The following is a 19,374-nucleotide window of genomic DNA, read 5'->3' on the forward strand; positions in this document are numbered from 1 at the left end:
CTGCATACCTGATAAGTAATTATGAACCTAAATATTAAACACACATTTAAATGGATGCAAATTGTCTGAAACCAGTTTTTGACCATTGTAATTAAAATTGCTTATAATATATGGCTTTATTTTGTTTGTTTGTTTATTTGTTAGTTTAGTCATTCATTCATTCATTCATTCAGTTAGTTAGTTAGTTAATTTACATTTGTTTACTGGAAAGCTGAGTTGGTATAGTGAGTCATATTTTTAATCACGACCTGGGAACTTACATATAATGCAGTAAGTGCAATGGTACAGTAATGTATACATGCAGTATGTTAAATATTTATTAGTACAGAACAGGTATTTACAGGTGTGACTAGTGCAAAGATGTAAGCAATAAGAGTATGTACAGGTATTTACAATTGCCAATTATTCATTTCGCAAATGAAGCCCTTATCAGCTGCAAAGGTGAGATATTACATGAGAGACTATAAAATGCAGCTTATGAATGAGAAAAGAAGTTTGAATAAGACTCCTTTTTAAATTTGGAACCTTCATTTTTATGAAAAGGGAATGGTTTACTTGTAGTTTAGTTATCTTTAATTTAATTAACTGTGATATATATTTATTTTTATTTATGTATTTGAGGTTTGTTTGCCAGGATGGTCCAATTGGGCAGAAGGAGCCCGTTTTCAGTGGAGTCCTGGGGAGAAAAGCTCCATAGATACATTTTATTAAACAACAGGTTATTACAGTACAAGAAGAGCATGAAGCAAAATAGTATGTTAGTACAATTTGAAGAAAGACATATCACAATTAGTAAAGTTTACAAATATATAGTCACTATCATTGCTAACATAGATATTAAGTGTAAACAGTAATAATTAGGTATTTACAAGTCTAAGCAGTAATAAATAGGTATTTACAAGTCAATTTGACTAGGGAGTTATTTACAATATGTATGCTGCCCCAGGGGAAATATGATCAGTAGGTCAAATATATTAGAATTTTAGTTATGATAAGAGGAAAGAGGGAGAATGGGTAAGGAGTAAGGTAGCTGCTGCAAAAATTATGCAGGATGGGAACATGAGCATTCCCAGAGAGATGTTAGGTGTGAGTGTAGCAGAGTTCTAAAGGTGGATGGGCTGCTGGTGAGGAGAATTTGAGGTGGGAGGGAGTTCCAGAGGCGTGCCAAGGAAAAAGAAAGTAAAGGTTTGCCTGCAGGATGAGCAGGCTTGTGAAGTTTAATCAGATTCTGAGCATTGGTTCTTAAGAGTCTGCTAGGTTTGTGCATTTTAAATGTTGAGGTAAGGGAGGGGCAGAGAGAGGGACTGAAAATGAGTTTCTGAGCAAGGATTAGTTGAGAGTAGATAAGGTAGTTGGGCATCTCTAGCCAGTTTAGATTATGGAGGGCATTACAGTGGTGAGTGGAGGATTTGTGTCCAGTGGTGAATTTGGCAATTTTGTTGTAGCAGGAAGAGAGTTTTGTTTTAATAGAAGATTGTAGGTTGGTTAAGAGTGGGGCACCATAAAGGAGAGAAGGGATGAGATGTGTGGTAGTGAGAAGGAATCATGTAGATGGAGTAAGGTAGCGAATGTGGCAGTAGAACATACCAAGTTTTTGGTGTGTTTTTTGATATTTGTATGTATATGGGTTTCAAATTTGAGCTGATTGTCAATGAGTACCCCTAAGAGTTTTGCATTGGGTACTATCTCAAGAGAATTGTTATTCTGACTGGTTATGGAGAATGAATTAATGTTGATAGCTGTAGTTTTGGAAAGGGTGAATATCATGAGTTTGGTTTTTGATGTATTAAGTGCCAAGTGGTTATCTAGCATCCATTGTTCAGTGGATAAGAAGGCATCTTGGGTTCGTTTTATGAGGGTGGGAGTGGAGTTAGCAGAACAGATAATTGTTGAATTGTCTGCATGTTGGATGATTTGTGCATTAGAGATTGCAAGGTGGAAGTCATTTATGAAAATATTGAACCTAAAATGTAACCCTGGGGTACACCAGTGGAAGTGTTGAGGAATGGGGAAATGGCTTTTCCCCATTTGACTGCTTGTTGCCTATTGGGAAGGTAGCTGATAAACCAGTTGATAATAAAAGGTGATAGATTTACGTTAGAGAGTTTGGATAGGAGAAGGGTGTGAGAGATGGTATCCAAAGCTTTGGAAATGTCTAGCAGGAGGGTGGATACAATACAGCAGGAGTCACAGGCTTAATTCACAGTTTCAAGGAAGGAGAGTAGTGCGGTAGTAGTACTGTGACCAGGCCGGAATACATGTTGTGTGGACAGTAGCAGGTGATTGTCAATGAGGTAGGGTAATAGTTGTAGGTGGATACACTTTTCAAGTAGTTTAAAGATGGGAGATAAGATGGTGATAGGTCTAAAATTGGAGATGTTATTATTGTTTCCTCCTTTGTGGAGGGAAATAATGTAGGCTTTTTTCCACAGATGGGTTACATAGTCTTCTAGGATTGACTGGTTTATAAGAATACAGATGGGGAAGGCAATGGCATCTGCAGCTGTCTTTCGGAAGAATGAAGGGATACTGTTGGGGGCATTGGAGCATGGTTTTAATTTTTGAATGAGGTGTGTGTGTGTGTGTGTGTGTGTGTGTGTGTGTGTGTGTGTGTGTGTGTGTGTGTGTGTGTGTGTGTGTGTGTGTGTGTGTGTGCGCATAAATATATATATATATATATATGTATATATATATATATATATATATATATATATATATGTATATATATATGTATATCTCTCTCTCTCTCTCTCTATATATATATATATATATATATATATATATATATATATATTTCTTTAAATATAAATGACCTCAGAACTGACCAAAAGAGTATTTAAAAGTGGATGAAGCACAAGTGACTTTTTTGTTTACAAAAAAATCATTTATTGCTAGATGATATCAATAAATTAAATTCAAAGGAATATATAGTCGTAAGAAGTTTTACCCTTAAAGGAAAGGGAGGGGGGGCAGGAATCTTATGGAGAAATCCTAGTATAATGCCTAGGGTTTTTGGTTCATTCAGTAATGATAAAGGTATAAAATGTATAGCCATTACTGAATATCAAACAGGAATATTGTCCTTAGCAATATGTACTGGATTCTGGGAACTGGAGCTTAATTCTCTAGGAAGAATCCGGAAATGTTAACTTTGAAAATGAAAAAGGTATAATAATGGCAGGAGACTTTAACTGTTTGCATGAATAAAATTATATAAGTGCAATTAACAAAGCTACAATTTTATCACTAGTTAAGACTTTAGTAAACTATATTGACTTAATCTTCTAAATTAAATTCTGTTTTACACTCATCACTCTTATAGATATGGCATTTAGTCAAGAATTGATATAGTAATATTCCAAATGATTTTTCTTACAAAAATAGATTTCATGACAATTATATATACAAGAGTACTAAATCAAAGAAATCCATTTCTCTGTGGTGCTACACATCTTTGCATTGCACAGTGTTAGGGCTGTCTTTGAATATAAAAAGTTAACTTGTGGTGCATACACCTTATAGAAAGTTTTCTGAATTCTGGCAATAATTCAGAAATACAAGACAACATACAATTCTTTCCTGTGAGAGTGCATGGTTTTGGGGAAAATATACAAGAAGTTGATAAGGAAATTTAGGAAAATAGAAAAGCAATAAGTAGTTTCTGTGAGTGAGTGAGTAATAGACAAAAAATTCTGACAGCCTTATTAGCTGGTGATATTCTTTTAACAATTAAAATTACTCCAAAAACACTACATGAACTTAAGAATGCCACTAACAGCTTATGAGCTCACATATTATAAAGCCTGGTGTGCACAGTGAGGTTTTCAGCCCAAGTCTGAAAATGACATTGTCTTATATTACGTAGTTTTTCATTATTCCATTAACATTTTTAACATTAGTTCAAGAAAAATGAGGCATATTTTGCAACAGAATTATATATGTATATATATATATATATATATATATATATATAAAATAAATACGATAAAATCAAAAATGAAACATACAGAATTTAGGGGAAATACATGTAGAATTCAAATGAAATCTAAGTAGTGATAATTAAAAAAGTACAGTGTAATTAATTGAAACATGTATGCAGCACATCACTGCAATACTCTTTTACCAATTGAGCAACAGTTTTATTTAAGCGTAATAATATAACGCTGTTGCAGTAATGGACAATTACAAAATGGTGCTCTAATTTCAACATAATATCTTGTCCTCCCTCAGATCATAATGCATTAATTTTAAAAATAGAAATACATTTTAAAAGTCTATATTTTATTAATAGAATTCCATTATATATTACTAAAATGAAATAATATAAAACATGGTTATTATTAGAGAGAGATAACGTTCTGTTATTTAATGAAACTCCTGACTCAAACTCAACAAAGATTTGTGATTCATTCAATGTGTATATTTATGGCAAGACAATCTATTGGTACAAATATATATTAAAAAGTCCAAAATAAAGAATTATTACATATACAATTAAAATTAAAAGAAAGTATAAAAATATGAAATATGGAGTGGCCGCGGTGGTGCAGCGGTTAGCGTTGCCATCTCACAGCAAGAGGTTCTCTGGTTCGATCTTCAGCTGGGGTGCCATCTGTGTGGAGTTTGCATGTCCTCCCTGTGGTCGCATAGGTTCCTCCGGGTGCTGTGGTTCCCTCTCACATCCCAAAGACATGCTGTAGGGGGATTGGATAGTCTAAATTGGACCTAGTTGTGAGTGCATGTGTGTGCCTTCCTTGGAAGGTTGGGTGCTGGGCTGGCATCTCAACACCATAAAACTCCACTGCCAATCATGAGTGGACAGGTGGTCCACTGTGGTGACCCCTAACTGGGAAAAAGCTGAAAGAGGAAGAAGATAAAAAAAATATGAAATATGAAGACAGTTATGGACAAAACAAAAATGAGATAAGAAGTCTAAACAATACATATAAAGAAATTTTATCTCCTAAAACTGGATTAGCTTTGGAAAAACTTAAGATAGCAGCTTATTCAAGGTCTCCGAGGCATTTAAAAAGTATAACCAAAAGAATTACATTTCAAACAAGTAATAATAACATTAAGAAATTAAAAATCTCTTTACAAATAAATGAAACTCAGATATTGGTGATATATTTGAAAACTTTAGAAATCATTAATCATTTTAAATAAACCAGAAATATTTAGAGGTGAAAATGTATTCGATAATATTAATTCTTCTTTAGTTAAAATGTTATCTTCTTCACAAACAATAACTTATTAAGACATATGTCTTTACAAGAAATTACTCAAAAAAGTAAAAGTTATTAAATCTAATAAATCTGGAAATGATGGAATAATAGCTGAACTATATAAATTATTTCCCCAAAAAAGTATAATTATTTTACACAATATTTTTTCAAAAGTACAAAATATAGATCAAATACCTCCTTTATAGAAATACTCACTAATCACTCCAATTTTAAAATAAAGTAAAGATCCTCAAGAATTTTTTTCTTATAGACCTATATCTTTATTTATGTCAATTTTAGCTGACAGAATGAAATACATTTTATCAACAATAATTAGAATAGATCATTCAGGATTTATCCACAATTTACCCACAAAAGACAAATTTCTGATAACATTCTGATAACATTAAAAGATGAATTACTCTGATAGGTCTGATGAATAATAGGGAAATTGAATCTTTATTTATTTGTTTAGATATCAAAAAGCATTTAATTATTTGAATTGGAACCATTTATTTAAAGTACTACAATTGTTTTATTTTCCTTATAATTTTAAGTTACTAACAGTCATTTATAATAGTAATAAAACATATATAAAATTAGGTCCATACACTTCAAATTTTATAAATTTAACTAAGAGAACTAAACAAGGTTGTCCTCTCTCCCCCTTATTACTTGATTTAGCTATTGAAATATTTGCAATCCTTATTAATTCAAATGCCAAAATTCTAGGCTTACAATTTAGTAAGGAATACAACTCCAAAATAATGTTGTTAGCTGGTGATATTCTTTTAACAATTAAAATTACTCCAGAAACACTGCATGAACTTATAAAATAGTAGCACATTTAAAAAAATGCCTATTGTATAATAATCAAATCATATCTTTAGTAATAAGAAAAATCCAATAAATGCAGATTTTAGACAAAGAATCTAATAACTTATTTTACACACACACACACACACACACACACACATATATATATATATATATATATATATATGTATATATATATATATATATATATATATATATATATATATATATATATTGGTATTCATATTTCTCAGCTGGGGTGCCTTCTGTGCGGAGTCTGCATGTCCTCCCTGTGGTCACGTGGGCTTCCTCCAGGTGCTCCGGTTTCCTCCCACATCCCAAAGACATGCTGTAGGTGGATTGGACACTCTAAATTGGCCCTAGGTGTGAGTGCGTGTGTGTGTGTGCCTTCTGTGGAAGGTTGGGCGCCGGGCTGGCAATTCGACACCTTAAAACTTGAATCTAGATTCGATGTAAGTCATCATTTCAGACCTTTGAAAAATGGTGGCATCAACTTTCCTAATATAGAAACGTATGCAAAAGTGGCAATTATTAAAATGTTTTTTAATTGATTGGCTATAAATTATATATCTATTTGGAAAATCTTACATGCTCAATTATTAAAAGTTAATAAACTAAACTCTTTAGACTCAATAAATTCTAAATTATAGAATACTTTCTGGCTTTTTATTTGTAAATACATTGAAGTGTCTACAAATAGCCCATCTAATTCTACTTATTTAAAATCAATCTTAAAAATTTTTAAAAGAACAATACTGCATAATTCAAGCTATAAATTCTAGTTTGAATATCTAATTCCTTTTTCAGTAAATACAAATTTTATGAATAAACATCCTCCATATAATTTTAACTCTTGGAATAACAAATATCTTTATTATGGTTACCAATGTTTTGAAAAGATTACATGTAACTCTGACAAATCTATTTGTTTAGAATGCAACATAAATACTGTTGAATTAAATTAATTACAACTAGTTTTAACATCATTTCAAACTAAGTTTGCTTTCTTATCTAACTTTACTTCAATTGAATTTCATAAATGGATATTACCTCTGCTTGAAATCATTTATAATTTATGAATTTAATAATTTAGTCTCAAAAATATATTCGGTGCTAGCCAATGATTATTTGAACTTACGTAATTTTTTTGGAACTTCTTTGCTAAAGAATATAATATAGTTTTCACTGATCAAAATAAAATTCATCTTCTTTCCTCTGTTAAAAATACATATTGGACTCTTTATTGGAGTATATTTATTTGGATATTTTTGTTTAGATCGTTTTTTACTCCTATAAGAGTTGCTAAAATGAAAAAAGGAAATTACTTTGGCTGTTGGAAATATAATAAACGAATCAAAGCTAACTGGTCACGTATGTTTTTTTTTTATTGTTTAATGGTACAGAATTTTGGGTAAAAGTTCATGATTTTTGTAAAGCATTATGGAATGATAAATTTTGATTAACAAAATAAATAGCACTCTTAAATATTTTAGAAACAGATATGCAAAAGAAAGATGTTTCCTATCTAACTTGGACTATACCTGTAGTGGTTAGAAAATCTATAACAAGGAATTAGAAATCTTCAACATATTCAAACTTTGAAGACTTTATTATTCTTTTAAATGAGGTAGCAATTAAAGAAGTTAAAGAGAGAAGACTCTATCCAAACAAAATAAAGAATAATCCATGGATGAAGGTTTTGGCCCTTCTTGAATCTTCTTCATCTATTTAAATACTTAGACTGTTGTAAGGACTTTTTTCTTATTTTTGTAATTATTCTGTATTAATAATTAATATTTTTTGGCCTCAGACTTATTGTACACATTGTAAATAGTTATAATTTTGTGCATTTTTCAACTTGATTTTATTTTATTCATTTATTGTATAACATTATAAGGTTTATCATTTATGTACTACTTTCTTTTGTTTCAAAAATGTAACAAAAAATATTTTCACCAAAAAGACAAAATTATGCTCTACTACACTGTGACCCTAGATCCTACATAACATGATGAAGCATTAGTAACCACATGTTATCTGAGTGGCCATTCTGAACTGGCGGACTTCTATTAATGTAAACTAGTTATTAAAGCCTCTGGGTAGTGAAGATTTATCCAATAATGTAAAGAGCTAAGGAGGAAATACATTACAATATCAGAAAACTACCAGTGGTATAGATTTAGACAAAGTGGATACTTATTTGCCTGGGAGATAGTTATGATAGGTATAATAACTAAGGAAAGCTGTCAGCTTTAATTTTTCAAGGAAACCATTGATCAACCCTTTTTTGTATTATGGCTTTGTGATATGGAGATGAATGGAGTTGTTACTATGGTTAAAACAAGCTAGGACTGATGGTCGTTGCCAGAATAGCAAGTTGAGAGCAAAAAGGGAACAAAAAGGCTGAACCTGCTTACCAGTTCTTGGGAAGTTGTAGAGGTACGTATGAGCAGGGGCACATGATTTGTTTGACTTCCTCGGTGGAGACCAGAAAGCTAACAGAACTGTTTGCTTTAATGGATCAGGGCATTTTCAGGCTTACATGTGCATGATCAAGGCTAGAAAGGCTCACCCAGACTCTGCTACACTTTGCTGTGAGGTAAAGGTTAGTTTGCTTTTTACTGGTTGTATTACTTTATTGCCTTTTTCTATTTTGAATACTGTGATTTGTTTTATTTACCTTGTATTTTACTTGTATTCTGCTTTTAACTGCATATTAAAATTTAAAAAGAGACCACAACTATTTTTCTTGTGAGTCAGGCAGAAATAGATACAGGTCAATAGAACAGGTCAGTTAAGGTTAATCATCTGTAAACTGAGGGGGTGGAGCTAGGAACTAAACCTTCTATTTAAGGGGTAAAATAAAACATTTTAGAGCTTTACTAGATAGGCTCACCGAGACTCTGCTAAACTTTGCTTTGAGGGAAAGGTTAGTTTGTTTTTTATTTGTGTATTATTTTATTACCTTTTTCCATTTTGAATACTGTGATTTGTTTTATTTACATTGTGTTTTACTTGTATTCTGCTTTTAACTGCATATGAAAACTTGAAAAGAGACCACAACGCTGTCTCTTGTGAGTTAGGCAGAATTTTTTCCCCACCCTCCCACCTGGTTACTGTAGTGTTCTTAAACACCACTGTCTTTCTAGTTGCCTTCCCCTTATGTTAATTTGACCATATATCTCATTTCCTCTCTGTTTTTACTGGCTTGTGTGAGTATGCACAAAATTATCATTTTGTGAAATCACTCCCTTTCAACTATTTAAATTTATTGGCCATCATACTGTATTCCATAGTAGCAGAATGCAAAAATGACCACCCCCTTTCAATCTGTCTTGCTGTTTTAAAAATAGGGACTCTCCACTATAACTTAACTTTTTAGACCGGTAAAACTTAAGTTACATACTTTCAGATCTAACCCGTCTAGTGCACACTGCAGTGCTTAGGATAAACCATTTTTTTTCATCTTACCTTTAAGTATCCCTGTGACTAGCACTTGCTTTAAAACCTGCTGGAAAGCACTAAGAAGTCTTAAACTGATACAAGCACTCAACTGCCCTTGTTAATAAGGAGAAATTAATCATAGGCACTAAATAGCCTATAACTGCAAAGTACCTTGCTAAGGTAAGGGGAAACAGCTCTTGTACTTTACAAAAAAAAGCATCAAACCAGGCATGTCCAAGGGTCAGCTTCCTGTGATTTCTCCTGTCCACCTGGTGAATCTGGGCATATTGGGGCAATGCAGCAATTGCCTCATGTACACAGACAACCCTCTCCTCCTACCACCCAACACTACAACCTGCGAGAAATGCACTTGCATAGCCAAACTGGAAGCAAAGCTCTCTCCACCCAAGATTGTGCTAGACAGTCAAGAGGAGATGGTTAACACCCACACTACACCTTAAGCAACACATAGCCCTTCTAAACCCACACCAACACCCACACATAGCAACACTAAACTGACATATGTGGTGGCCCAAGCAATAACGACCTCCAAAACTGAAATGCAAACAAACACCAATCACAACCAAAGTGTCACATAGCTCACAACACCAGTGTATCATGCAGCAATAGCTCCTAAGGCAAGACAATGTACCCAACACTTTAGTCATAGGCGACTCTATAGTCAGGCACACTAATGTCCCACGCAGCAGGCTGAACAAGGAGAAAATGACAGTTAGCTGCCTGTCGGGTGCTAGGATCCACCACATAATGCAAACACTCAAGTCACTCCACAACAAGTACAAATATGACTGTCATTGCCCATGTTGGAGTGAATGAGTTGAGCCGTACCTCCCTGGACTACATAAAAACAGTCAGGGAAGAGCTCTTGGATCATGTGGCCCAGGCAGGTATGGCCCTAGCCCTGAGTAGCATCCTGCCTTCACCCAGAATGATACCACAGTATAAGGACAAAATTATTGATTTCAACAATTGGCAAAGCTTCTGGTGTCATTTAAAGGGGGTCCAGTATCTGTCTGCCTGGGATGACATGATCGACAGACCACGATGCTTTGCCAGATATGGTCTGCACCTGTCGCCCCTGGGATTCAGATTACTGGCTAAGGATCTTGCCACCCCTATAGTGCCTTTTTTAGGCAAAGTTCAAAGGACAAAACCACCGCCATAACAGGTACAAGCATGCAAAATCTGAAGGTACTGCTACTCAATGCTAGAAGTTTAAACCTCAAAATGCGCTCTCTCGAGGCACTCCAAAAAATGGAGAACATCGATATCTGTGCAGTAACTGAGACCTGGTTCAAGGCTGCAGAGTGCACCCCTGCAATACCAGGCTACAACTCTTATCACACTTTTCGACCACCAAACCCGGACCGCAACACTAAAGGTGGAGGAGTGTCCATATTCATAAAGGTTATTCGCAATACCAGGCTAGTTGCCCAAAACAATGCATCTGAAATTCTCCAGGTGCAACTAACACTAGGTAAGACTGCAATCCAAATTGTAGCTTGCTACAGATCCCCACGATGCCCCAAGATTCTCATTACACCTTTCTAAACATACTGGAAAATAGTAAGATGCAACTGAACACCCTAATACAGGTGATTTCAACCACCCTGCCATTAACTGGGAAAACTACTCTTGTACTAACACCTTTGCCCAACGGTTCTTGGAATTCATAAATTCCAATGCCTTGGATCAACTAATCCTTAGTCCCACCAGGGGCTCCAATATCCTAGACCTGGTTGTTACCAACATGAGAAACAGATGCTCCACACCTATGGTCACCCCCTCATTGGTCAGGTCTGACCATAAGATAATCACCCTTGACATCCATATCCCACCCACACCCCCCAGTAAGGAAACCTCCATAAAAAACTTCTCCAAAGCCAGCTTCATGCTACTCAAGTCAGAAGTGACAAACTTCATGACACCCATGCAGATGGGAACTGAAAGTCTGACTGCTGAATCCTACACTAAGGCACTGTATCAGCACATCCACTTGTGCATGAGCTGTGCCATCCCTAATAGAACCAAGACAGTCTCCTCCAAAAAAAGGAAGCCAATGTGGTGGTCCCTTGCCATAAACAAACTTTACAACAAAAGGAAGAAACTGTTGCAGAAAAGAGGAAAATTCTACGATGCAAAAAACACCCTTACCAGCCTCAGTAAGAAGCTGAGATCCCTCATAAAATCCTCCAAAGCTAGTTATGAAAATAAAATTGCCAAAGATTCCAAAGACAACCACAAGGCATTCTATAGCTATGTCAAGAATCTAAATGTTCATGCTGAGATCTGCTCTGAGCTACAACAGAATGTCATTAAATATACTGATCCAAAGGATATTGCCAATATCCTGGCAGATCGATTCAGTGCAAACTTCACCCCCCTCTCACCCCCTAAAGGGCCCATCTCAATACCGAAAGGTTGCCAGATTACAGTAATAATGGCCACACAGGTAAATAACTCACTCTCCAAAGCTAAGACTACAGCATCCATGGGACCAGATGTCATCCCAGGCTGTGTACTACATGAACTAGAAAATGAACTGGTACCTCACCTAAATGTCATGTTTAATCATAGCCTCACCTCAGGCTTCGTGCCCACTGAGTGGCGCATAGCTACAGTTATCCCACTCCACAAGGAGGGATCCACCTTGGATCACGGGAACTACCGCCCCATCAGTCTGATGAGCCTGATCTGCAAGGCCATGAAACATATTGTCATGGAACTTATAAACAAAGACATTGACAACCTTCAAACACTGGACCCCTCACAGTTTGGGCTTTGTGAAGGGCCGATCTTGTCTCCTGAAACTGATTGACTTCTTTGAATCAGTCTCCAGAGCTGTAGACAAGGGTAAGGTGGTCCACACACCCTATCTGGACCTCACCAAGGCATTTAACACCATTCCCCACTCTGGAATCATAGATAAACTTACTAATCTGGGCATTAATCCCTACATCACTCGATGGATTGCCAACTGGCTTGCTGACAGAACAAACACTGTAAAGATAACTGACTCCAAATCCAGCTCCAGACAAGTGACAAGTGGAGTACTTCAGGATTCAGTCCTCGGACCGCTCTTGTTTGACAAGTACTTCTCTGAAGTACAGGCCAACACTAAGGGACTCTGGCTGACAAAGTTTGCATATGACTGCAAACTGTGAGCCATTATTGAATCCCCCAAATGATGTGGATATTCTACAAAAGGGCCTTACAGAAACAGATGTGTGGTGCCAGACCCATGGGCTCAAGCTCAATGCCAAGAAATGTATAGTTATCCCCTTTGGGAAAAAAACATGTACCCCTGAATTACCACATAGGTGGCAATACACAAAACACTGAAAGTGTGATAAGAGACTTTAGAACACAGGTAGACAAGTGGTTTCACCTTCGATAACCACATCACCACAACTGTCAGTAAATCCTTCTATGTGGCACACCTCATCACTAAGGGCTTTTCATCCAGAAAAAAGGAGGTCATTGTACCACTGTACTCATCCCTCATTAGACCCATTATAGAATACAACACCCCATTTGACATCAAGACATCTGCAACAACTGGAAAGGCTGTAGAAATACCTCACTAAAAGAATCACAGGCATAAAGTAGATGCCGTATGCTGACCCTCTAGAAAAACTCCACCTATACTCTGTCGCATATCGTCTACTCAGAGGCAATCTCTGCTTAACATACAAGGCCATGTCAAATCCAGAGCTGTTGGACATGCTACACTTAAAGAAATCTCAATCCCTCAGAGCCACACGCTCCAGGGATCTAAGCCTTGTCATCACAATGAACAAAACATGCTGGACAGATAGGTTCCTGACCCACAGACTCCCCAGACTCTGGAATAGACTGCCCATACATGTCAAGCAGAGCACCTCTTTGACCCTATTCAAAAGGAACCTTGATGATTGGATGGAGATAGGAAATTCACCCCGGCGATCATGTCAGTCGCCCTGTTAGACAGGGGTCCAGGGAAGTAAATACTGTGAGAAGAAATAGCCAGGGCATTTTTATGGCTAGGCTTGTATAGGCCCTAGGGCCGATAGCCTAGTACCAACCTATGAACCTATGAAAAGGACTAATTTAACATGTATATGCTACAATGGTTGAGAGAAAAGCCCTGACCTCATCATATAGACACCAGCAGCTATGGTGCTGAACCTTCAGTAAGGGGAATGAAAGGGCTGTAGACAATCACCAGGAGGTGATAATTTGGTCAGCTAAGTGACAAGACACAGGAAAGGTTGTTGATAATGGAGTGAGGATGGAACAAAGAAAAAATATGTAATATGAGAATATCTTCTCCTTCCTCATAGTACTGATCATGAAATGTCTGACATCATGTAGTATAGAATATTGGGTCCTTTCCAAAATTTAAGGTAGATTTACTTTAGAAACTTCTGAGTTCACTCTGGCTAATTCTGTGTACCTGATGCTTAGTTTTCAGAATAGTCAGCTTTCTTGGCAGCTGAAATATTACTTAAACAGTATTAGTTAAAAGTAAATGACCAATTGCATTGCCTTTGATGTTCTGCAGCATTTGTATTGTTTCTGCTTCACGTTTCTCAAACAAATATATCTCTGTGCTGATTAACAGTACATCTGAAGTTACATCAAAATAATATCTGGTCATAACAGCCATAACAACCATAAGGTTCCATAGTATCACCTGGGATGGTACAGAGATAGAGATTCTCCAGGTCAATCCTCAAGTAGAATTATATGAAAAAAATGTAAAATGAGGTTTCAGATTTGGATGCTTAATAGTGTACGGAGCTTGTTAAAATCTTATTTGCAATTGCAAACATTACAGAAATATTTTTGTAATATAGCATTTAGTAGACAAATGCAAAAATTGTTTAGTTTAGGCTACTCTTAGGGTCTCATGAAACCAACACTCAAAAACTCCTCTGTTGCAAACAGATTGCTAGCAATTTTCTTCCACAAAGTACACAAAGTCTCAGAAATGTTCATCTGGCTATTGGTGCTTTATACTTTAGGATCCTGTACATTCACACAACATTACATGTTTTAAGGTTGTACTCACCAGTAACTGTTTCATTTTTCATGCACCAGTTATACTAATGCTTACTTGTTATTTACCCAGGGGGCTTCTGAGTAACTTTGGTGCAGTGGACATCCTCTGAAAATGCAAAGAAAACAAGAAAGAGTTTGATGAGTTACAGTACCCCAGAATATCTTTTCTGGAAGAGGAATGACTCTATAGATCATTTCACCAGACTGTTATGCATTTCCCTTCTCAGCTATCTCTAGGACCCCCTGTTATATTTGTAGAGGATTTGGTGGGAAACAGTTTTCCTAAATATCACTTTGTGACAAGAAATACCTCATCAGAGCATAACTACTGACAGCTACTCATTTCACATCTCACCTACACTTGGACATGTTGTATGTTTGAGGATAGTGGTAGAATATAGTGTCCTGGAAGGTTACTACATAAAAGAACAAAACATCCTGCTGCACACTTCAGCTGTCATCTGTTTCTGAAAACCCCTCCTAAACTGGAGGGCGATGGTATTACACAGTGTCTCTGCAGGTTACTAAAGAGAAGGGCATCTGCTCCTTGGTCACAATAGCCTGCTATAGAATTCACCAGTAAGCTGTTTCTTGCACACCTACTAGATCTGAGGACATCTGTAGGAAACTGGAATTAAAACAACTCTGCATTAAATCAAAACAGCCTGCTGTTCAGTTTACTTTTCACCCATCCTGGAACTCCTGCTCCTGATTGACAGGTGATAGGAATAGGATACAGTACCCCGAAGTTCAATGCACAAAATGTGACGACTCACCACAAAGTGAGTAGAGCTCATCTATCACCCACCCTTGAAATCTCTGCTACATGTAGATAGCATCCTTTCATTCATACCCTCTATCTTCTGTCACATATTATCCATAATTCATAGGATAGCACTAAGCTAACTGCCCTTGCGAGCCATTTTAAGCCTAGCCAATTATCCCTTGTGAGACTCAAACCCTGCACCTTGGGTTTGTAAGGCAAACACCTTAACCATTAGGCCACCCTCCCAACAGAATAATCAGCCTAGATCACTGTAGTCTCCATATCCCACCAGCTAAAGAGATGCTTTGATTTCAGTGTATCTTTTATTACACTCCCATGAGCATGCTGAACAGGTGTCTTGACACTATGTATGTTGTATGTATCATAATAAAGACACAGAGTAATTGGAGGCTAAAGGAGTACCTCATCCTTCTCACTCTAAGCATACATCAACATATAAATACCAGCTCTGTTTGGTAAGTCACCAGATGATGCCCTGTCTGGGTTGGAGTTCTTTGGAGTCTGCAGTGATGCAAGGTAAAATAACTTTGTTATGTTGTTTGTGGCCTATCTGAATTTTGCTTGATTTGCTGTTGCTGCTTAGTTCACAGTGCTTAGGAACATCTGATAGCTGACTAGGTATTTGGCCAGATGTGTAGTCTTTACATATTAATAATAGCCAGTTAAGATACAGGCTCTGAACTGTAATGCATTAGGGGACATTAAAATGATAGGTATGCTTTACAAGCATCCAGAAGTAGTGTAACAACTACATGTTTAACACAGAAAAAAGTCAGTATGCAGCATAGTTACAAAGTAACTAGTCTTGTGATAAAGTGAAGAAAGATTGCTGTACCAAAGGGTGCAAACCCACTTATTTGCCTTCATTGTTTCTAGTATGAAAATACAACTACAGTATAGCAAGGCAAAACAGAAAATCTGCTAAATGTTTTATTCATAGACATGTGACATAAATATGCAACATCTGTTACTAGTTACTGCGAGTATATGTATGCATAGTATCTTTGCAGTGACCTTCTGCAATCCTTATACTGTGGGTCAAGTAGAGAATGCTTAGACATCTGGCCTAATGCATACAGTATAGACTGATATAAATTCTTTCTCCCACTCCAAGAGTAGTTTTGAAGCACCTAATGCTGAAGGAATCCTGGTGGCTCTTGTAGAAATCATTTATTACTTCTTATCTGTAAAAATAAAAGCAAATCAACACTTCCTTGCTACATTCTGTGTGAGCTCTTGCAGGTTTACTGCTGAATTAGGTTCCTTAAAATATCAGCTGAAAGTGTCATTTAAACTTCTGTATTATTAAACTAAAAATAAGTAAAACTAGTAAAACTAATGGGTGACTTGCCTATAGCTTCTGTTAACACAGGATCTCAAAGCACAGTTTAAAACGGAATAGTATTAAACACTGCTGTCTTCCTCTATGCTACTCAGGTGGATGTATACTGTAGGGGCAGCAATTTAGTGCCAGTGTGTGTGAATTGGGTAGTGGTCTATGTGGATGATTTCAGAATGCATTTTCATTATACTGTTTGTGTAATAGTAAATGTTTTGCACATTTCCCTTGCTTTCATGTGTGAGGAGAGGTTCAAGTTTTTTTTGAGCATTTTTTCAGCTAAACTCTCTTCATATGGCTGTGGATTTCCTTTAATAAAGTGTACACTCTGCACAAATGATGAATGAATTATCTCCTGCTACCAGTATTGTTTGACAACAGCAGCGATTGTTCATGATGTGGTTATTTTCGGTATGCCACTCTAGTCTCTCAGTTTGGTAACTTTTAGCTTTTCCTGCAGGATTAGAGAAAGCTTGGTTCACTGTAAACTCTACGGTTAGAGAAAATTTGATTCATTGTAAACTCTAGATCCATAAAACAGACACTTCCATTTCATTGTGTCATTTACCTACTTAAAGCAGCAAACATTTTACTGTACATGCAAGACAACTTTATTGCAAGCCTCTTACAAGCACACCTTTTAATTCTTATATATACCACCCATTCAAATAATGCCTTACAATTACAACATGGCATGAGAAAGAATCATAATCCACAGTTCATGAAGTGCAGGCCTAACTGGGCCAGAAAAGGACTCTTATTTATTCATACTATTGTTTTACTTAGCTCAGTTTTCAGAAAATAAGTAAGCAGACTTGTAGTCAAAAAATGAAAATGATTATTGTTAGACTGCAGCTGAAATAGCAATATGAGACCAACCTAATTTGTTTTTATTTTATTTATGTATTTATTTATTTAATTAAATTTGTTAACAGAGGCAGAACACCTGTCTCTTTGAACCATTTACTGATTCATGCAAGGAGCAAAAAACAGAAAATTGCAAATACATAGTGTAATAAATAAATATAAAGTACAACAAATAACACTGACACTATAAGATACAATGCAGCAACTATCAATAAGCAGAGAACAATGTTATGGAAAATGTGGCCTGCTCAGTGGAAATAAGGACATATATGTGGGAAACCAAGAAACTGATATTCAAGAAGAAAAAAAGCATTAGCTACTAGAATAATAAAGATAATGGAAGAAGGATTATGGTATATGTGTGTGAAAATGTTCAATTAGTGGAAAATCATTTGATAAAATTAAAAATAAATAATAGAAATCATACATGGCTGAAGATCCATTTTTTTAGAATCAGAATTTGATGCATGCATGTAGTTTTTATATTTTCTGCTTAAATTTTGAAAAGTGATTTAGACAGCTGACTTTTGCAGACAGTGTATTTTAGCTCCTGATATTCTTCCTCTGTTTGACAAAGTTATTGATGTTCTTGTTAGCTTGTAAGGGTTACACTCAGAAAACAGAAACAATGTAGGGGACTGTGGGAAATCACTGATGGTGCAATTTCTAAGTGTCTATCACCAGTCATTGCACTGTTATGGGAGGCTTTTCATTTCTCTGAGTTTCTACAAACACAGCATTCGTATATATAAGTTTGGTGGGTGTGAGGGGCTTATAATCCTGCAAAAATCACTTCCAGTTTTATTTTCATCATTTCTGTGTATTGGAAATTTGGTTGGGATTCTGAAAGACTGAAGACGGTTGCAGCCAATCCACTTCTGATTACTGTTTGTGTACCACATCTCATTAAAGTTGTGAAGCAGGGAAAATGATTACAAGGAAATTAGTTTATTATTTATTTACTTTATTTAATTATTGTCTTTTGTTTGCCAGGAAGTGGGCACAAATCCTGATTTTTAGGGGAGGCCCAGGGATGAAAGCTATGCATAAAATATATATTTACAATAAATAACAATACTTTAAAGCTACCATTGAGAAAAATAGTAAAGCCATTTATTGTATACATTAGAAGTTATATTCTTTTACATTAGTCAAAGACATGTTAATAAGCAATAGCTGGAGATACAAGGGCAATGGTGGTGCACAAAGGTTCAATATATGTATGTTGACATCAGTGATGTAGAATGTCACTAGAGCTGAAACAGAAAATAGAGAAAGGATATAAGTAAAAATAATCAAGAAAATGTAAGTAGAAACAATTCTGATAGTGGAGAGGTTGAGATTAACTGTAGCTAGATAAGAGTGCTTAAGGAGGGGGTATTAGTAGGAGAGGATTACAGATATAAATTAATACGATGAGCAGTAGTGGTGATGAAAGAGACAAGAGAAAGAGACAAGGAAAAGAAATGTGAAAGAATGATTGACAGAGAGATTGAAACTGGAAGAGAAACAGAAATAATCATGGGTTTAGTCAGAATGGGAGGATGAGCATAGCAATGAGGAAGTTAGATGTTGCTTTAGGATGTGTCTGAAATGTGTGGTAATGTTGTTTTTTTTAGAGTGGGCAGGATGGAGTTCCAGTGCATAGCAACAGAGGTTGAGTAAAGTAAGTCACCTGAACTCTTATGAGACTCGGTCCTGGTGATGAGGTATTTGCACTATGAGCGGAGATTCCTAGTAGAGAAAGTGATGGGCAGGTGTCAGCTTGTGTATTATTTTGTGGGCAGTAAGCAGTTGGCAGTAGGTAAGGT

Source organism: Protopterus annectens, chromosome 8.part1 (assembly GCF_019279795.1).
Source record: "Protopterus annectens isolate FY-2018-M chromosome 8.part1, PAN1.0, whole genome shotgun sequence".
Classification (NCBI taxonomy): domain Eukaryota; kingdom Metazoa; phylum Chordata; order Ceratodontiformes; family Protopteridae; genus Protopterus; species Protopterus annectens.